The following is a 22,583-nucleotide window of genomic DNA, read 5'->3' as shown; positions in this document are numbered from 1 at the left end:
AAGTCATTTTGAATCATTGGGATATGTTTCCTAAGTCAAGAAATATTTTTTAAGCTATGGCACAAATTGATGAAAAATCATTTACACATGTTGCCAATCTCTCAAAAAAGATGACTTTTGAAAATCGTGAAAAAATTCGAGCAAAATACGTGGACTTTAATTATAGATGTTGAATGAAATTTGCAATAGAAAAGTAATGAATTTAAATATCGATATCGTGCACCGTTTTCGAGTTTATCCAATTAAAAAAATTTTTTTTTTTTGAAAACGAGACTTTTTTTACCTTTTAAAGTTCATGAAAACATTTTTTTCGGTATCGGTACCAGACGGTATCAGATCAAAAAATTTGGGAAAATTTGAAAATTTAGAAATATTTTCATTCGAAAGCTCGAAAATTTTACGACATTTTTTGACATTGAAAATCGGACGCATGGTTGATCAAGCTTGATCTTGACTCTCCCAGGTAAACAAAAGTCACGTTTAAGAAAATCGCGATTTTTAGTGCAAATTTTACCTGTAGGGCGTCCAATTTCCCGGGGTTACAAATTTCCCGGGAAACGGGAAATTTTCAGCCAATTTCCCGGGAATTCCCGGGAAATTTTGAATATATTGAAAATTGTTATGATCTTGGTTTTAATTAATATTATGCAACAAAATTGTATAGGACATCAATATTAATGGTTTAAATAAGTGTGAAGATCAATTAACAGCTAGACTGCATGTAAAAAATCATTCAACTACAAGAAAATGTATGAAACCCAATGTTTTTAAATATTTGAAGCAAGCTTTGAATATATTTTTGCATTTTGCAATAAAAAGTAATTTTTCTATAATTTTTTTTTGTACTATTATGCAGCATGATTTAATTTAAATTAATTTAAATCATTCCACAAAAAGTCTTCTATTTTTCACATTTAACCCTCTAATACCTGTAGTTGCACCAGTGCTCCATAATTCTTTTACTTCAAATTGTTATTTCTTTAGTACTAGGTGTTAAACCAATTGAATTAATTCTTTTTGGGTTAGGTTTGGCTTTCGGTCTGTTTGGGGAAACAAAAAACTTGTATGTTCTCTTCATCCGACGTTTCGACCCGTTTTGGGCCTTTCCGAAACGTCGAATGAAGAGACCATACAAGTGTTTTGATTCCCAAAACAAACCGAAAGCCAAACCTAACCTAAAAATTTATTGATACGGTCGAATAAACAGCAGGTTAATTTTTATTGCACAAATTCGATTTTCATCTCATTTGATCATGGTAAACAAAAACTTAAAAAAATCTCAATTTTAATTTGGAGGTAAGGCCGATGCAAATATTTAAAAAAGTTTTTGTCCCTCGGCCCTAGCCGAGGTCAAGGGGGGGGCAAAAAAATAAAAAAATATAAAAGTTTAAATAACAAGCCATAGTCTTCACATTTAAATGAAAAAAGTGTTTTAAAATGCATTTTACACTAGTTCAGTTGTTTTGCAATCATTAGTTTTCAAAAAATCTAAGATCTGACAAAAACAAAAATTTTATCGAAAAAAAAGGTTTTGCGTCGAAAATTTTCAAAAAATCTTAAGATTTTTTAATAAACCCAAACATGCTAAAAATTATTTTAAACGCAGGAGAATGTATTTTAATTTGATTTCAGCTGGTTGCACTTGAATTTTCATTGAAATTTTGAAGTTTATTGTAAAAATATTTTTTTTGCCCCCTGATTTTTCGGGCCAATTTTGAAGGGGGGGGGGTGACAAAAACTTTTAAAAATATTTGTACCAGCCTAAGGAGTTAATATTGTTTCGATGAAATAACATCAATATGTTAAAAGCTTACCTAATTGTAATAATTTAATACTCATTAAGCAAGATCTATTCCCAGTTGCCTCGAAAAATATTTTTTTTAGAAATAATTCTGATTTCATAATTTCTGATAATCTGATTAATTGTATATAAACAAAACAACACATTTAATAGAACAAAATCATGGTGAGTTTGTTCATTTATTATTTTTTCAGAGCATTTTCAAAAAATAGTTCAAAAAATTTAAGAAAATGTATACTTCCGCATGAATTTCGGGAATTCCCGGGAAATTTACAAATTTCCCGGGAAACGGGAAATATTTTTCTTCGGGAAATCCCGGGAAATTTTTTCCCGGGACGGGAAATTGGACGCTCTATTTACCTTCTTCCGAATAATTGGCAACACTGCCAAAAGAATTCTGACCAACTTGGTCCATAGCTCAAAAGATGGCATTTTTGTCATTTAAAACATATCTAGTTTTTTATATGAAACATCAAAACGAAGGAAGGATAAATTTAATGCATTGTAGCAGGAAAATATTACAATCAATATACAGTCGACTCTCTGGATGTAGATCTTCTCGATATCAATACTGCTCCAGCCGTCAATAAATATTTCGGTCCCTTCAAGAAGCATGATACCTTATATCATGACAACAGTACATTGTTAAAGCAAATCAAAGAACTGGAATTAGCAGACAAACTGGCCCCACCCATCAGCGACTGAGTGCGTGGTTCAATTTTCAGTTCATTTGACGATATTATCGAACAACAACCTGTCCGTCCTCTTTAACGATAACAACAACAGCAACGCACAAGCTAATCAAGGTGATAACCAGTATCGAGTACACAACACACACACACCTGACATCAACAACATCACGACGGTGACGACATTCAAGTGTGTTTTATGTAAAGTGACAGAAAGTTTATTCGCGCAGCAACAAAGAAACTAGTTCAACAACGATTTAAGTCTATTTTTTCCGATTTTAAAAATAGAACCATTCAGAAAGACAATGCGATGGCGCGGGTAATGTGGGGGTGGTGACAAAGAAGAGAAGAGTCCTTTGCGAAACTTGTGATTTCTTAAGAGATTTCGCAGATTGTTGAACCGCGCCCAAGAAGCGGGAAAGGCAGCTCTGAGTAAAAAGATTCAATCGGAAATTCTGATGAGACAACAGACAGAGTTAATCACTCAACTTAGTCACGATTGATCTAACCTTTAGCTGGATTGATGTTGTTACAAAACGATTGAGTTTGATGCCGTGAGTCGTGTGGCATTCACCAGATGTAATTAGCGGATTTCCAGCTGCTGGGAATGATTCATGTGCTGTACAGTATTTGGTCGAATTCCACGAAAATATTTCATTTCAACCGTGTTTACTTGAGCTCGATCACTGCGGAAGGAAGTGGTGAACCGTCCCGAGGTCACGTGTCTGGCCGTGAAATCTCCAAATATTTCGAGATGAATTCTTGGCCCCGACAGCTGGCTTTTGGACGGTGTTCAAGTTTTTCGCGCGTCAATTCCGGATGCGTTGACCCCGTCCAAACGTTACTACACTAATCTGCAGTGACCGAAGGAAGCCGCAGTAGAACACGGCCACGGAGTTACGTACACACCTCGGGACAGGATTATGCATCGCAACGCGCCTAAAATGGCAAAGTGCGACGACGACGACGACGACGTTGGGAAGTCAGTGGAGCAAAAAAGGCCGCTGCTGCATACTTGCCTATAAATAAAATTACATATTCATCGGCAGGCAGTCGGGCAAGTCAGTGGCCAGGCCCCGTCGCCTCACCGGAGAGTAGCCTTGTCAAAGTCGACGCCGCCGCGGAGAGGAAGTCGCGATTTACGCGATCTTGTTTTTGTTTTAGTTTCAGCGTGTTTTTTTTAATGCGCACACTGACCCATCATAGACTGAACGGATGCTGCGAATAGACTAAAATATGTGCTAGACCTCACGGGCGGAGATTGGCGGAACTTCAAGCGGATAGGTTCGTTAAAATCAACAATGATCGTGTGGACCGGACCAAAAGGGAGAACTCGGACACGGGGAGCAAAAAAAACCACTGACCTCACTCACACTCGGTCGTTGCTGGTCAATGGAGCTGAAATGACGATCTCAGATTGAATTACCTTCACCGTGTAGAGTAGATTTGTTTCAAACAGGTGTCCCACGGGTAGTGTGTTTGAGGCAGTTTGTTGAAACGTTTATCTCTTTTAATGTTATTGCCTGAAGGGATTTGCGTTGTTTGCGATTGTGATGGGTTAGACCTTCTGAACTTTGGGGCAACATTGAACGCCAGTGCTGGCGCAGGAATTTGAAATAGGGTCACTCAATTCTTCAATGTTTGATAGTTTGGTCAATGCAAATGGGTTCTCTAGAATTTTTCGAGATTTTAATTTTCTATTTTTTTTTAAATTATGGTGTCAAAAAAAGATCCCTTTTGCATCAATAATTTTTGCAATTTTGCGGTCCGGTCATGAGCAATTCTCCAGCAAATCCGGAAATTGATTTTAATTGTTTTTTTTTGTTTGGCACAAACTTTGTTGGTGTCTTTCCTATGACCAAAGAAGCCATTTTGTGACCGGGCAGACGGTAATAACAAAATTCATGCCATTTCAATAACAAATACTGTTAAAATAATAGAAAGTGTTATGGAATCTTCTTGAAAACTCCATTTTTGCATAAGAGTTTAATAACAGTTTATGTTATCAGAAATTTTTTTTCATAGGTCATAGGTTGAAAGCCAAAACAACTTTGGAACAACATTTTTTGTTATGGAAGTTTGCCTTCAACTGTTATTGGGATGATCGGATTAAAATAACTAAAAATAATAACAAAGATTTGTTCGAAGAATAACCAAAAGTGTTATTAATCTGTTATCCAATAACAAAAAAATCATAACGACGAATAACAAATCTTGTTGTAAATAACAATAAATGTTATTGGCCCAGGGTTTTAAAATATCAAAAAATGTTATTCCCAAATTATTTCCGTCTGCTCAGGATTGGTTTACCCATACCATTTTGGCAGCTGGTCCATACAAAAAATGGAACGTAAAAAAAAAAAAAAACTTTTGCATTTTTTATCGATTTGAATCATCTGCCGGGAATTTTTTTTATTAAATTTTTAAATTATCTTTTTTTTTGAATTTTTCTATAAGTCAAAAGTTTGAAAGAAAAAAAAAAGACTAGAACTTCGAAAGGCCAGTGACTTCCAATTATGACATCCAATTATTTTTCAGGGATCAAAAATTATGAATGGAATGAAAATGTCTGGAAGGTCCTTTTCGATTGCAAATTTGATTTTACATTAAAAATTAAAGTAAAAAAAACGTAATCAAGTAAATATTGTATTTGCTGGTACAAGTTGAAATTCACAAAAAAAGTTTTGATTTTTGAATTTTGGATCGTGATACATGTCGTATTTCTTGAAATGGCGATTTTCGGGAAACATTGAAAATATTGTAAAAAAAAACAAAATATTAACAAAATTTTATAAATCGTTTCCAGACTAGCAATTCTCTGAGATTTCGACCATCCGTTTTTTAAACTGGCTGAAACTTTGAAATTTTAAAATCTAGCCCAGACTAACTTCTTCAAATCGACGTCGTCGTGCTATCTTGTCGCACCCGCCATTTTGACGTTCCGAGAAAAACGCGTTTTAATGTTTGACCTTGAATATACAAAAACGAGAGCACGCAATGTAAACAATAACAAACACGTTTTGTTTGGCTGACCATTCTGTGCATTGTCCCAAAGTTTAGTTGAAGTTGGTTGCTGGAGTCCCGAGTTATAATTACAAATGTTTACGGTAGTCTAGTTTGTACGTGCGACAAACGCATCCTGACTTTCTTGGCCTGAAATCCTTTTGGCCTTTTGTCGCACTTACATCAATTTTCATGGAGTGACAAGATAGCACGACAAGATTGAAACTACTTTCATATGTAAAGTGACAAAAATGCACGGAGTTTTTTCGGTTTTTGTTGAATATCTCAGGATTGAAATCGAATTTTGGGGATCTGTGAAGGTCAAAAGGTGAGGCATTGTGAGCTGCACAAAATGGCGTTCTTAACTCAATTTGGCCCAAAATGCACGTACGACAAGTTAGCACGATGGCGACGAAATGTCAAAAATATGTGTTTTTGGTCCTTAGAAAAGTTATTCTTGAATATAAAATTTCGAAATAATTTTTATTATCACCAAATCGAATAATTAATTGCCGAGACATCGGTTGTAAAAAAAAAACAAGTGCTAATTGGGCAACACTGAGAAAATCTATTTTTCCTTTGCATATCTCAGAAACCAAGAAAACGAAAAAAATATAAATTTCTTTTTTTTTTCAAAATAGTTTAGCAACGGCTTTAATTTGGAAACCGTAAGGCTGGTACAAATTTTATTTAAAGTTTTTGTCTCCCCCGCCTTCAAAGTTGGCCCGAAAAATCAGGGGGCAAAAAAAATATTTTTTCAAAAAAGTTAAAAAGTTCAATGGAAATTGAAGTGCAATCGGCTGAAATCAATTTAAAATGCATTCCCCTGCGTTTAGAATCATTTTTAGCATGTTTGGGTTGATAAATCTTTTGATTTTTTGGAAATCACCGATGCCGCAAAAAGTTTTTTTTTGTAATTTTTTTTGTTTTTGTCAAATTTTCCATTTTTTGAAATCTAACGATTGCAAAACAACTGAACTAGTGTAAAATGCATTTTAAAACACTTTTTCCATGCAAATGTTGAAAATATGGCTTGTTACATCAAAATTAACATTTTTTTATTTTTTTGCCCCCCCCTCGACCCCGACCAGAGCCGAGGGACAAAAACTTTGAAAAATATTTGCATCGGCCTAAACTTTATCAAAACTTTTCTAAAGTACTTTATGATTGCAAATATGGTTGAAAATTTAAAATAAATTTAACATTTTTTTCGCGATTTCCTCGGTTTAAAAAAAAACAATTTCATAATTTGGTCCAAATATTTTCCCCATAACGATTTTTTTTTTAAAGATGGCATTTTACACACTTAGATTTTTTTACCGAAATCGGTAAAGTTTACCGAATTTTCAACTACTGAACAGTTCGGTAAACTGAATATTACCTAATTCGGTAAAAACTTACCGAAAATCAGTAATGCAGTTCATTATTGTTCATCGTACAACCGTAATTCGGTAAAATTTTGTTCATTTTGACAGATAGTTTACCAATTTCAACTTTACCGATTTTTCAACTCCAGATTTCGGTAAAAAAAATCGAAGTGTGTATGTCTTCTAAACATATAAAAAATAAAAATGTTTTTTTAATCTATTAGGTAAAAACAAAATAATTTTAAAATCTGTAACAACAATTTCGGTGAACTATTACAACTATCTTATCCATCCAACATTCTCGATAAAAAAAATACAGATTTTCAAATTTTCTCATAAAAAAAAAAATAATTGTTTGGGCAAGGAGGAACCCGAAACAAGGTTAAAAAATGAAATAAAAGCGGATGGCCACCGAAATCTCAGAGAATCGCTTCAAAAAAAAAAAAAGAAAAAAAAGACGAACATTGTAGAAAAATTTCGCAGCTTTTCGTTTTTTTAAAGGGTTTTTCCTTCATGAAGTATTTTTAAATTGCAAAAAATTGAAAATTTTTTGAAAAAAAAAAAAAAACTAGAACTACCGTCATCAGGGGTGACATTGGGTCTGGGGGGTGAGATTGGGTCATACAAATTTTAGCATTTTTGTATGACCCAATTTCACCCCCCAGACCCAATGTCACCCCTGATGACGGTAGCTAAATCTTGAAAATACTTTATTATAAAATGTAGTTTTTGATTGCAAATTTCGCATCAAAAATTCAAAAACACACTGTACATGCGCTAAGCTTCGCTAGAAGACTGTGATTTTAGCGGATTGCAGACTGAACTTCGCCATGTGATGTGACAGCCCCATCCATTGCCGGCCGCTCCCATCTGCATGGCGCACCAGAGACAAGGAAAAGGATTTGGAAGACGAGAAGTGTTAATGCTACACTTTTTTAAGAGGGTAAGGGAAAATCTCCACAGTATTCCCAAAAACGTTTCGCATAGTACAACTATGCGTTTATGGGCAGAAACGTTGAAAATCATTCAAAGATTTCAGAGGAAATAAAATAAATAAATATACATGGCTTATTAAAGTTAAAAAAAAAAACACACAAATCTAAAGATAAACTCAAAAACTTGTTCAAACCAAAGCATAACATATCGAAGTGTTTGTTTTCTTCAAATTTAACATGCTTACATCAATCCGCGCCACCAAAAAAAAAAAAAAAATCAAAAAAATGTTCCAACCATCACGCTTAAATTAACACGAGATATCATCGTGATCCATAAATCTACCCCCCAGGATATCCGCGGCATTTACCCAGCTGTCCCCAACCTGTAGTCTCTTCCCCTTCACTTTCAAGCTCAATGATTATTTTTCACGGTGACGTTCACGGTCTCCCTCGCACTCACAAACAGCGAAATCTTTCGGCAAATTGTCGCGCCATCGTGCCATCTTGACGTAAATGCAAAAATCTAAAAAAATGAAAATTTTGTTTTTAGACTTTGTCAGAAACGAAACATCAGAAATATTTTTTCTGTTGAATTCTTAAAATTGTCAGCAAAACAAAAAATGCTTGTTATTGTACATTGCAACGAGTTATTCTCGCGCAGCCAAAAAGCTACTTGCCCCAAGATAGCACGACCACAACGAAGTGGTTTTATTTGCACGGCGATCCCCGATATTTATAAACCCATTTGATGAATATTTACCGCCCCCCCCTCTCGTGCGCCAAATAGTCTGTGCGGCTGTCTATCTTTATAATCACGATACGGCGGCGCGGCTGGCTGGCATTGACCGTAGGTAATTTGCGCGCGTGAAAAACATTCAGCAACTTAAAAAAATCTGTGCTGTGCCACGACGAAGTTACACACCTTCCCGATCGTGAAGTCGCACGATGTCGCACGGTGGGATTCTGGTGGGTAAAAGGTGGTCAAAAAATAATTAAAATTGATCAATTTGATTTTAATTTTCATTTAAAATTCTTAGGGTGGTTCAGAAATTTATAAATAGCACCTTCAACTGATCCCAAAGTGCGCAATAGATCACGGAATTGGGAGGAACGTCAACCACAGCTGCTCCCTCTCCGTCTGACGACAACAGCCAGCGATCGTTCGAGTGTCACACAGCGTACCGAGAGATCAAAACCATAACATACGATCGCCGCGGCTTGGTTTAACGACTGCGACGAGATCGCGACGAACGAAAACATAAACATCCCATAAAGGTTCTATTTTTGAAACGCGCGCGACACAAGTTCAGAATTTTTGATTTGCGCGGGAGGTGGTTTCGCGAAGGGGCTGCCGGATGACCCTTGAAAAGCAGGGAACGAGGTCGATCCTATAGTACAAACTAACACACACACCTAATAGTATACCAACACTTTGAGGTGGCAGTCACTAAACACTAAATCCCACCGAGTATTTACACGATGACGCGGCGTGAGATGTGTGGAGAGTGAAAGGAAACCGAGTGTGAGGGCAATTCGCAAAGGTTAGCGGCACAAAGTCGCCAAGTGAAATACCTGGCACGTATGGGCGCGTGCCAATGTGTGTAACACACTTGTGCGTTTGCTTGTTTATTGGTTTATGTGAATATGGCCACTCTTTACCCCCCCAGACAACCACAACGGTATGTGGGCTATCGAGCAGCGAAAAAAATTTTTAGTGTTTGTTGTGCTTGGAAAGAAAAATTGGCGAACACTTTTGCTCTCCAGATGGTCACGGTTTGTTTATGATTGAGTTTTGAAAGTATCGTGAAATTTGCGAGAGATGATCTCAGAGTTGCACTAGTGAAAATAAGATGAATGGTTATTTGTTTTAAAATCTCCTATAATAAACAATTTTATTTTTTATACCATAAGTTTCAGATAATTGTTGAGGAAGTTTCTGTTAAATTCTGTAACTTCAAACGAAATAAAAAAAAATGGTCTAGAGAATTCGTACCTTCCAGTTCATTAGGGCACATAACTTATGTAAACCTTATGTAAACTGTCATTTGAGTGAAAGGGATACACCAGGCCTGCCCAACGTCCGGCCCGCGGGCCGGATCCGGCCCGTGAAGCCATTTCATCCGGCCCGCGACGGCATTTCAAAACAGTTCTATGACCGGTCCTTAAGGCTGTTCATGAAATATTAAATAAATAAATTGAGTGCCTGAAATAAACAAAATAAGCTTGGGATCAAATTTTAACATATTCATACAACATTCTTCTTGTTTGAATTTAATTCTTAAAATATCTTTATTGATATTTTTAAACTAAAAAATTGTCCATTTCGTAAAATTGTGAAACATATCAAAAAACTTGGATTGATGTCTAAAAATGTACAAAAAGACACTAAATTTAAATATCTTTCAGTTTTAACTGTGTTTTTTAAATTGAAGTTGTTTTCTATTTTCTATTTTTTTTAAATAAATATGTAAGCAAAAACTAATGTATTTTCCAGAACAACTTTTCAGTGATAAAGCTTTTTTTGAAAAAAGCTTTAAAAAGCAAATTATTCATACTGAAAATAGATCGCTGCAAAAAATTTAAAAATATTCAAAAATGTCTCAAAATGAGTCAAGCAATTAGGGAGCAAAAAATATATTTTTAATTAGCTTTGAATTTCGAAAAATAACAAATTCAAAATGATTTCATATATTTTTTTTTATTTATTCAAATTTGTGTTTTTCTTAAATCATTTTAAAATATTTTTTTTTATTTTTTTAATAAAGGTGCACAACAACGCAAAAAGTTTTTTTTGTAAAGGATATTCGAATCCAAATTTCGTTTGAATAAATTTTATCATGTCTCATTATTTTTTTCTAAATATTAATTAATTATTAATAAACTTTGTAGTGTTGAAGAAATTAAACTAACAAAAATTGCAGCGAATATAAAAATTTAAATGGTTTTTTTTTTAATATTATATAAAGGTTTTTAATTGTATAATACAATTTTAAACAAACAAAAAAAGAAATAAGTCAAGTAAACACATTTATGAAAGTTATCTTTGTTTTTCATTCTTTAAATCAAGATATATGAATCTTATTTGCAACACTAGTTCTTTTATTTATTTTCTTTAAAAGAACCCAATCATGAAAAAATTAAAAAAGTGTAAATTATTTTTTCAACTTTTATTAAATATTAGTTCCGGCCCACCACTGCTTCAGATAAATCAGATCTGGCCCGCAAGGCTAAAAGGTTGGGCACCCCTGGGATACACTCTTGTTTACAAAATTTATGAGCCCTTTTGAAATGTTAGGCTCCAATTATTCAATTTCTGGGAAAAGTTGTTGTTAACGGTTAATTACTCTAAATTTAACAGTTCAGACCGCGATGAGATAAAAATTTTGCGGTAAATTTAGAAAAACACGTTTAAAAAAACAAAAGACAATAGCTTAAAACCTTGCCATTTCGGTTCACCTAATTATATACCTTTTTAAGTCATATTTCGAGATTATTTTGTTTTAAAAGATCATATAAACAAAATTTACAATTTTAGTTTTTTGGGGGTTTTTGAAACAGCCTTTAGTCAGGCGTTTTCAAAAACATCCAAAAAGCAAAAAAGGGAAAATTTTGTTGACAAGACCTTTTAATTTTGTTTTCTTTGTATAGTGTTTTTGTTAAAAACTAAAAATTTCACAAAATAATACTTAAATTTTTAAAATTTGCAATATGGGTATCAAACGAAGCGAAATTATGTATGCATTTTCACTCCATTAAATTTTGTTGTACATGACACAAATTTTCACAAAATATCGTTATTTTTTTAAAGTACTCAAATTTCTATAATTTGCAATATGGGTATCAAAAAGCAAATTTTTTTATGAAGCATACCAAATTTTAATGAATGTTTGAAGCATGCAAAATTTCGCTTCGTTTGATACTCATATTGCATATTTTGAAAATTTGAGTATATTTTTAAAAAAATACGGCATATTGTGAAAATGTTAGTATATTAAAAAAAAACTTTTATCATGTGAAAAAGCTAATAAAATTTTGCAAATTTTGAAAATTTTAGGATTTACGAAAAAAACGATATTTTATGAATATTTAATTGTTTAAAAAAAAAAAAACTCCAATAAAGTGTAAAAGCATACAAAATCTCGTTTCATTAAATATCTATTTTGCCAATTTTTAAAAACTGAGTACTTTTGAAAAAAAAAACGGTATTTTGTGAAAATTTTAGTATATTCCAGAAAAACTCTTGTAAAGTAAAAAAGCATACAAAATTTTGCTTCGTTTGATACCCATATTGCATACTTTGAAAGTTTAAGTATTTTCGAAAAATACGGTATTTTGTCAACAACTTTGAGTATTTATACTTTGAAACATACATACTACATTTTCAAAAAATTTAGTCTAAGTGAAAGCATTAAAAATTTAACATAATATGGTTGAATTAAGTCGATTTTAGAATGATTTTTAAAATTAGTTGTCGTCTATTATCGGCTATAAGGAATGCCTTTTATATTGATTTCAGCTGATTGCACTTAAATTTCCATCAGATTTATGCAATTTTATGATTTTTTGTTGCCACATGATTTTTTGAGCCGATTTTGAAGGAGACAAAAACTTTGAATAATATTTGCAACAACCTAAGTGAAAATTCAAAAATCTGTATCTTTGAGGCATTTTTTTAAACGATTCGATGTTTTCTGCAAAGTAAGTATAGATGAGGAAAACATCGAAAAATGCATTTAAAAAAATATTTTTGATGATTATTTACAATATTTAAGTTTATTAAAAAAACTATTAGTTTTTTTTTATTATATGTTTTAGGGGACATAAAGTGCCATCATTTCAGAAAATCCCAGAATGGGCAAAAAAGGGTTTTGCTTGAAATTCGCGTTTGAAATGTTAGGGTTGATTTTAATTTTTTTAAGGATCATTAAATTTATTTTTTTTTTATTTTTGCAAGAACATATATCAGCAACTATAAATGACTATAATTTGAAAAATTTTCATCTAAAGTACCTTTTGATTGCAATTTTTGATATTACATTAAAAACGACTGAAATCCAATTTTTGTAACTAAAAGTTATTTTCAAAATATGCAAAAAAAATCGGTGAAGTCCATTCATACTTACAATTTTTTCGAAGACTCCAAATCGATCAGAAAATCCTTCAAAAAATGCAGATTTTATGGAAAAATTTCAATATTTTTTATGAAAAATGGAATGGACATACTGATGAGTGATGATGCAAAATGGCTTCTTTGGGCATACTGAAGGTACCCAAAAAGTTTCGGCCAGATTAAGAAATGCAAAAGTAATATAAGAAATCTTTCCATAAATTCATCAATATTTTGCAATTTTTTCCAAAGGATTACTTTTATAATGTATGAAGAAGCATTTTGTGATGTGATGCAAATTTTGAAAATCAGACTATTAAATTTAAATTTATTGAAACTTTCCATGGTCTCATACAGAGCTGCTTTATGTACATTCTATTTGAGTTAGTTTACTTGCATGAAGTTTATATTCTTTCTGAGACCTTATATTCATAAAAAAAACAAAATCTTGTAAAACAAAGTCGAAATCGTCCTCAGGTCTTACTAGAGCATGCCGAAAGAATCATTTTTATACTTGGAAAACAAATGTAGTGTTTTCACTCCCACAAAAATAATCAAACCTGTCAAAAATTAATAGAAACAAAATCAATTGCTCAGGTGTTTTCCTACAGCTGCTTTCATATTAAAATTATCACAACACTTAACCAAACAAGCACCGGCGCCGGATATCTATCCAATTGACCAGTAATGGAAACATCCTTATCTAAACATGCCCATATGTTATACATCATAATCAAAGCAAAGACGAAAAAAGAGAGCCCATGGCATGGATCTTGCGTAATCTGGTTATGCTCGGCCAGGCCATTCTTGCTTCACCCCGGCAAAAATAGAAACCTCCTCCCACCCTCAGGCAAGCGTAGAGAAGACGCTGCTCGCAATTCCAAAAACAAATGAAGAAAAATTGAACCTTACACCATCTATACCTCAACTCAACGCATCGCATCGATCGGTACCATACCGTTTCTTCGTGCAGGTCGATTTCTTCGCGCGGTATTTCTTGAGTTTGCGCTTGCTTACTTGCTTGGCACACACCTCAATAAAATAAAACTCTCGATCGACGCCAATATCGCTTTCCTTCATCGGAACGTACAGACGGACCAACAAACAGACAGATCGATCGAGAGTGAGTTTTGCAGCGCGCGAGGAGCTGAGGCCAGCTGAGCTAATCGGCTTCGGTTAAATTGATTCGCTCATTACGATTCAATTTGAACTCTGGCGGCGTACGCCGCGAAACGGCGAGCATTGCTACTGTGGGTATTGACTATGAGGCAGCTGAGCCGATGAGCCTCAAAAGCCAAAGAAGTGTAAATTACAAAGCTCTCCACAAATCGAGCGGCGGCGGCGGCGAGCGGACCACTTATAAATAATGAAAGTGTCAGTGCTGGTTGCCTGGTGTGTACAATACTCAATATTGAGGGTGCCAACCAGTTTGCTGAACTACTTGTGGTGTATTTGCTGGCGATGAACTCGCTGGGCTTGAAGAAACTTGTTTGGTTTTCTTTGAAAAAAATGTATACATTTTAAAACTAAAATTGAAAGCTGATTTTAAGCCTTTTGAGTTTATCTGCTCTGAAGATTTAAATCATTTCATTTTCTACTGTTATGTAAAACTTCATTGGAACTACTTGCTGTTACTCTAGCACAGAATTCTTGGATATGGGACATCTTTGGCCAAATTTGTTTAGGCGCATGTCAAAACCCTTCAGAAAACAATATTTTTTGTCTTGAAATTAATTCAAAATTTTAGTGTTTTATATTGCTTCAAAGAAACTTTTTACAAGTATATTTTTAATAAAAACAATAAAATTGGTTCAACAAATAAGATCTTTTGTTATCCTATTAAAAATAAGGGCAAGGGTCCTGATTGTTCAAAATCAACCACTCCATTCGCGAGCACAAATAGCAGGCGACGCGATACTGCCCTGATGAATTCCTACTGTTTGTCACTTTCTCACCATTCGCTCCCGAACACTCTCGCTTCTACTCTCCTTCTCTCTTTGATCGGCTCAGTCTCCGAACGGCTCAGGCAGGCCGAACGTCACCGATCACTCTAAACTGAAAACATTTTTTCTCTGATGCGCTGCGTTATACTCATTCATTTGGGTTGCCTAAAATCAATGTTATCAATTAAATTGTGCATTTATTTTGATTTCATAACATTATAGACACCATTCAAAGAAATTTCCACCAAGAAAAAATCAAATTGATGGCAAACTGAGGGCGTGAAGACAAAAAGACTGCCGCGCTGGCATTTTGTGAGAATGGCTCTCCGCTGAGCATGGTAGTGTGTGAGTGTCGTCGAGCGACGGAGTAGGCAAACATTTTCACGATGTATTTGTTCGCTGAGTGAACAGTTCGGGCCACTCGCTGGCTGCTTGCGAGTATCATTCGCTCATGAATGCTAGCGGGTTAGAATAGGCGACGACTGGATAGGCGATGAGTGAGTGGTTTCTATTCATTGAACCGAAAATCAGGACCCTTGAATAAGGGTATAAAATTATGTGTATTTTTTCAAAGATTTTTAATTTTTGCTTGTTCAGGAGGTCAACATTTGTTCTATGAAAACTTAACTTTTTTTATGTTTTGTCAATAAAATTTTAGTATTATTATTGTTAAGTTTATCATCTTTCTGTCATTATATTTTGTCTTTTTAGTTTTCTCATGTTTTTATTTTTTTTCAATTTCTTGCTTGTTTTTTTAATACAGAGCGCTACTTTAAACATATAAAAGGTAGAAAAATGTATAGAGACATAGTCTAATGCATTACAAAAATACCTTTTTTAAAATACAATATTCAAAATGCAACAGAAAAACCTTAAGGTTTTTGATGCCTTTCTTACATTCATATAGTATATAAGGTTGTATTTACAAAACTGTTTTTACCACAACAGCAACTTATGAAATCTTTTTTAAAGTCCCCAAAATTTAGGGACAATATGTTTTTGTATTGGAAAAAATGTTTTTTCCTATCCAAGAAAACCACTTAACACCCTTCATTTGAATCGAAAATCATTATTATTAAAATATCTGAGATCCGGCTTCTGAAAAGTGTACAAAAAGCACTTAAGTGTGCATAACTTTTGATATGGATACCAGATCTTCGATGGCTCATTTAAAAGGACTTTCAATTATCCAACTAATGACGGATTGCATAATGGATCCGGAGACCATTTTCATCGAAATATCTGAGATCCGGCCAGCAAAAAGTACTAAAAATTCACTTAAGTACTCATAACTTTTGATAGGGTTGTTAGATCTTCAATCTATTGGGCTCATTGGAATAGAATTTAAATAAATTTCTAAGAATGTATAACTAGACCTTTTTTACAATCCTCCGGACTTTGTCCAAAATCGTTTTTAGCATTTTTTTAGACTTCATAATATTAACTAAGGTCTTATGGGACTCCAAGACGGATAGAATGAGACAAAAACGGTCTAAATAGGTTCAGCAAGTCAGGAGATATTCGAGTGCATATATTTCGGTGCACAGACTTACAGACGTACACACGCACAGACATTTGCCAAGAATTTAATTCTGAGTCGATATGTATACATGAAGGTGTGTCTAGGAGCTGGAAATAAGAAGTTCATTTTTCGAGTGTTTTTGTAGTCTTTCCTCAGTTAGGTGAGGAATTCAAAAAACCCAGCCAAAGACGACCCCAGACAAAGATGTCATTTTTTTTAAACATTGGAAAAATCACATCAAATAAATCATACCTTCAACCCTAAACCTTTCTTCAATTTTAAGAGTTCTTTTCCCAAAGCTTTCCAAAGATCAAAAATTACTTGAAAATTGGATTTTTGACGATTGGCAAAAATCCCAACTTATGCGTTACGTAATAAAAGAAACCTCACTAACGCATAAAACTGACATTTACCAGTACCTAACATGAATACATTTTTAGTCCCTCTCGAAATATAACTGACATAAACTCAAGCAAAACAATGTAAATGGGACAATGAAAAAGTTTGTACGTTATTCATTGCCATTCCGGTTATGTCTACGGCATAAATTCTTTGACTTTTAATCTTTTATATTGGAATCTATACACCCAAAACTAGGCAGCGCTATTTCGATAGAATAATGACCTCGAGTCGAGAGAAAAGTGGTACAATTTACGGACACAGAGAACACAGCTCGAATTATTCTCTCGAGGTTAATTTGCAAAAAAAAGTTCATCCATCAAAACAAAAAAGCTAAAAGTGTTGACTACGGGAATCGAACCAGAGACCTTAAACAGACTAGCCCAATGACTTAACTGCCTCGGCCACCAGAGCTTGGCGACCGAGGAGTGGTCAGAAGTCGATGTATGACACTTGTTGGAGATGTATAGAGCTTTATGACGTTTTGCGTACGCACACTAGCGCACCATTTGGTTTTGCTGCCTGACAAAATTTAACCTCACTTTATTTTCTTGTACGTACATGCAATACATACGCACGTAGATTACTCTATTGTTTCAATCAACGAATGAACACATTTGTTATGATAGTGTGAGTTGGTAGCATTATTCATCCGATGGAAATGAGTTTTCAATAAATTTTGCGGGAACGATTCTCTCGACGAATTTTGGGTGTAGCATTTGTTTAACAATGTACTTTTTTCGAAGCACATTTAGATGTACCTGTTATCGCCGAACTGTTCGCTCGAACGTCAAAACCAGTTACACGAGACCTGGGCTCGAAACCTTGAAACGTGGGTGTCTATCTGGCACGAGAGCTACCCTACTGACTGTTAGATAAGTTACAACTTGGCAAAAGTAAAAAGAAGAGCACCGCCGAAACTGAAACACCGATCGAACACGTCGAATTTTATGAATGACACCTCCCCCAGAGACAAGTAGAGTAGGCCCCCCAATCGAAGTAGTCGGCCGCGCTAAACCACAACAAAAATAGTCCAAGGAGTCAGGTATGCTGCTGACAACTCGGTGACGTTGTTATGATTGTTTTTGTTGTTGCTAGAACTGTCATCCGGAGAGGAAACATCGTTCACACTACCACACTCTCACACGTGGGGGGGTTCGCATGGATTTGCCCTAATTTGTACATAATATCCGCGCTGGCAGAATGTAAACATAGCGCCAATACCATCACAGTAGGCTGTTGGTGGGTGTGCGTGCGTGCTGGGTTGCGCAAGGATGTGTTGGTTATGCTGCTGGACGGGCATATCGACACACACAGGCAGGCGGCGGCAGACCTTCCTCCCAACTCCCCTCGAAACTGTCGGGATGTTGGGGCGATGAAAATTCCTGCTCACACCTACCGTTTTCTATTTTTCCTCGCCGGAAGCACCTGGGCAATCATTTTCGCAGCTGATTTCGGGGATAATTTCGACGTTATGACTCAGGGAGAAACGATTCGGCAAAACTAACTAAAAAAAAAAAATCGAAAGCCAACTCGAAATGCACTCTCGGACGACCGACGTTCGCGGGGTTCGATGTTCGCGAAAGGCAGCGACGAAAACAACACACGCAGTAGGCTGGCCTGACTGGCACTGACACTGCACACGGGGTCTAACTTGGCACAAACAAGTCGAAAAACTGGTCGACCGATTCGAAACAGACACCTTGGCAGGCCACTTTTGCTCTCTTTCGGTCCGCGGTCTGCCTGTCTGTGGTGGTGGTGTTGTACGGGCAGTACGGCTCTGATGTTGGCGCGATGTTTTCACCCACACAACGTTGCTTGGCAGGCACGGCTGAAGCTCATTGAAGCACATCAACATTATAGCTCCCCAAAGCAGTGAAGTGAGTGAGTCACAGCGCACAGTGGGAGTTTTGTTGGTGGATACCATTCTACGTTAATGCACTTGCAGTTTGGATTGTATTTTCTAGTAAGGATCGTATTCAACCGAGCAACTAATACAAAATAACAGTCATTGAAATCGAACCCTGGTGACGAGTTCGCCGGCAAACTCGGTTTGCTTTTGAACCTTCATTTGTGTTTGACCTTGAACACTGTTCTGTTTGAAACAGGGTTCGTCGGGTTCGCCGAACAATTGTTTGAACCCGTGTTTAAACATTTGTCTTAACGGTGCACATCAACCAGAACTTTTGCACCCAGATTTTTGTTACAGACATTTTAGTATCTCCAAAACTACGGGAACTGTCGATATAATTTTATATTCATCCCCTAAGCTAATATTTCCATAAACATTTACAACAAAAATTTTAAATTTTCATAATCACATTATTTCAGGATTGGGTCCGTAAGTTCAACATTTTTGGAAAAAGAAGACAACAACTTCCTTGGTTGCTGTGTACCCTTAAACAAAAGATTTTTAAGCAAAACACGAGCTAGTACAGTCAATAATAAGCTATTTTATTAAAATTAATGTTAGTTTTGAGACAAAAATCCTTTTAAGCTGAGAAAACCGTGCTAACCAAACAATTGTTGTCACCAAGGTTGTCACCAGGGTTCAAAACCAAATTTGAAACTCAGCGTGATCTTTGGTTTGTGTTTGAACATCCACACAAAACGGAATCAGAAAAAGTTGCTGTTTGGACGCGGGTGACAACATGTTGACAGAAGTTCAAACAATGAACGGTTCGGCCAATGGCTGCAAAATAATGTAAATAACATTCAAATTATTTCCGAAAATGAAATTTCGCGGCATGCCAATATCAAAACATTGGAATTTTACGGCAATTTAACGGTTCTTTGAAATTTGCTTAAAATTACACAAAAAGTGTTATTCTTTGGTTATTTAATAACAATTGAGTACCGGAAAGTTACTGAGAAAGTTATCAGAGGTTAGCAGTAGTTCATGATCTAAAAATATTAACAGCAAAAAGAAATACCTATATGAGATTATTTTGTAAAACTTTACTAAATTTTCATCAGCCAAATTTACGATTAGGCTATCCTAATTTTAATGAGATCTTAGCATTTTAATTTGATAAAATATCGCCAAAACGCACATCATAAACGAAATATTCTCCAAAAGTAGAATCAGTAAAACAAGAGTCAAGAATAAACAGACATTAACAAACCTAAGGCAACTTCACAGTACACTCAAACCCCGATCGATGGTTTGACACCAACTGTTGTCAAACGAACGGGGTCGCTTTTTAGTTTGACACCCCTTTTACAAGAAGTTCACACACACTACCAAACGTTTGTTTTGATAGTGTGTGTGAGCGCTGTATAAAAAGTGACAGTTCGACACTTTTTAGTTTGACTTTGACCAACCAACGGGGTACAAACTAAAAAAGTGTCAAACGATAAAGTGACCAACCACCGGGGGTTGAGTGTGTTCTGGCTGACACTTGAAAAATCTGGCATTCCAATATGTATTTGGCAACCTGGCAACCCTGGGAAAGATAGCGCAATTACGAATCTAACAATTTTGACCACTCCTGTCGATGTTTTCCCACAATTCCAACTCTGATTTTTGCTTGCGTGAAGGTAGCAAAAACACACAGAACCAATACAAAGTAGCGCAAGATGGGAACCTTCGAGGAGATAAAAAAAAGTGTGTATAGAGGAATAGACACATTAGAAAATCCTCCAAGTGGCCTCCGCTGTCGTCGTCGTCGCCGTCACTCTCAAGGAAATGCGAGCAGTTGTCTGGGTTTTGAACCTGTAATTGCATGCTTCCGTTCGTTCGTTCGAACACTTACCTTGGACCTTAGAATTCGCACACCCTTGAAACATCAACAGCGCTCACACAAATTGCAGTGTGCCGAGAGCGCTTGCAATCCTTGGAGGAGGCCAACTAGGCAGGCCAGGATAAGAGGCCGACGAGGGGCAAATGTCACGGCCTACCGCGAGCAATCGAAGGACCACGTAGCGGCCTACCCCGGAACAGTACTGTGGCCTTCTTCGATCGAAATCACCACTAAACCCACGGGATATCACCGTGAATAATCGCAAAAACTCCACCGACAGCTCGTAACTCTCTATTTTGTGTTGTTTTTCGAACGGAGGAAGAAAAAAGACCCAAAATCGATTATTTTGCCGTCACACTTTCAGCACTGAAATCGCGGCCCTCGACCGACCACAACCCGGAACACTCACGGTGAATCCGCACGAGCACGACCGAACGCACAGACGGAACCGAGTTTTGCTTACGTTTTCCACGCTAAAACACTAGAAATTCTGTTGTTAAAATCACGTTCAGCCATACTGGTTGGCTTCTCGATGATGTTTTAATATTTTGCCCGAGTGCAGCACTCTCGCGCAACAGAGCAACTTGCTGTCTGCCAAGTTTTTCTCTCTCACTGAAATGCGCAGGGTAGCGTAGTTTGACAGGCCGTGTTTTTTGACACTGACAGGGCAGTGTTTTTAGCGCGAGGGGTGATTCGGCGAAGCGCGATCGTGAAGAGTGCAGAAATGGTCGAAATTATTTTTCAGTGTATGGACTTCATCGGATAAGATTTTATTTCAAGAGATCATTTAATTAATTTCAGTTTTTTGTGGAATTCAGGTTTTATTTACTTTAATTGAGTTATATATCTCACCAGAATATGCAAACGAGTGTGCTACGAATTCTTAGAACAGAGCGGTATTGAAAACACGAGTTCTTTAAAGTTGAATTTCTCGAGTTTTTTTTGAAAAGGTCCTATAAACAAAATTTTTAATTTTTGCTTTTTGGGTGTTTTTAGAACCGCCTTGAGTCAGGGGTATTCAAAAACACCCAAAAAGCAAAAAGTGAAAATTTTGTTTATAGGACCTTTTCAAAAAAAACTCGAGATTTGTAATTTTTTTTAAACGTTTTGTGACCGATTTGAAATTTTTCATATTCAATTAAACTTTTTATGTGAATTGATATGTATCATAGGAATTTTAAATGAGTTTATAATTTTTTTCACTGATTTAAATTAATTGTTAAGATCAAATTTAAGTTTAGTTTAAGATCCGAAGTGATTTTTTTAGGACTTCGGATAATGTTGACTTGACCGTTTTGTATTGCATTGCTCAAAACTGGAATAAAGAGTTCCAATGTCACTTTTCATAATTTATAAAATATCTAAAATATCATGTTTATGTTTTAAGATTTTCAGAATATGGGATTTTTGTTCAAAACTTTGGTCAAAAGCTGAATTTTGCTCTCTGGGCTATTTGAGACCTCTCAAATATAAGCAAAATTTGTTGGTTTGCGATTGTCCACGCTTCATGTAGGGAAGGCCCAATAACATTCATTTCATTTCATTTTAGAAAATTGCTCAGTGAAATAAAAATTCAATAGCGTTTTTGGCGTCATAATAAAACGAAATGAAAAGGTAAATTTGAAACATTTAAGAATTCATTTTTAGCATTTTTGCTCTACAAAAAACTGCATTCCTTTAGTTTTAGTTTTCTCATTGTATTGATACAAAGTTATTTTTCTAAGATTTTTTTTCCTGAACATGAATGTTAAGCCGGGACCGTGGTGTAGGGGTAAGCGTTGCCTCTCACTCAGTCGGATTGGGTTCGATCCCAGACGGTCCCGGTGGCATTTTTCGAGACGAGATTTGTCTGATCACGCCTTCCGTCGGACGGGAAGTAAATGTTGGCCCCGGACTAACCTTAAAAAGGTTAGGTCGTTAGCTCAGTCCAGGTGTAGGAGTCGTCTCCCTGGGTCCTGTCTCGGTGGAGTCACTGGTTGGACTAACAATCCAAAGGTCGTCAGTTCGAATCCAGGGGTGGATGGAAGCTAAGGTGTAAAAAGAGGTTTGCAATTGCCTCAACAATCAAGCTTTC

At 35.7% G+C, this 22,583-nt stretch overlaps 1 protein-coding gene across 3 annotated transcripts in view; it reads right to left on the bottom strand.

Annotated features, from left to right (window-relative positions):
• Positions 1-21,108, bottom strand: part of LOC6043290 (microtubule-associated serine/threonine-protein kinase 3) — a 30,545-nt gene extending 9,437 nt beyond the window's left edge. Inside the window, exons 1-2 of one of the 3 annotated variants that reach the window (XM_038251918.1) lie at positions 20,919-21,108; positions 20,522-20,800 (exon numbers count right to left, since the gene is read on the bottom strand). The gene's annotated coding sequence lies outside the window, so the exon portion shown is untranslated. Of the gene's footprint in view, positions 1-18,165; positions 18,478-20,521; positions 20,801-20,918 lie in introns of those variants that run through there. The other 2 variants (XM_038251919.1, XM_038251920.1) reach the window with 2 other exon arrangements.
• Between the last annotated feature and the right edge of the window lie 1,475 nt (positions 21,109-22,583).

Source organism: Culex quinquefasciatus, chromosome 2 (genome assembly GCF_015732765.1).
Source record: "Culex quinquefasciatus strain JHB chromosome 2, VPISU_Cqui_1.0_pri_paternal, whole genome shotgun sequence".
Classification (NCBI taxonomy): domain Eukaryota; kingdom Metazoa; phylum Arthropoda; class Insecta; order Diptera; family Culicidae; genus Culex; species Culex quinquefasciatus.
The sequence above is the reverse complement of the archived record's forward strand: the minus strand, read 5'-3'. Positions and strand labels throughout refer to the sequence as shown.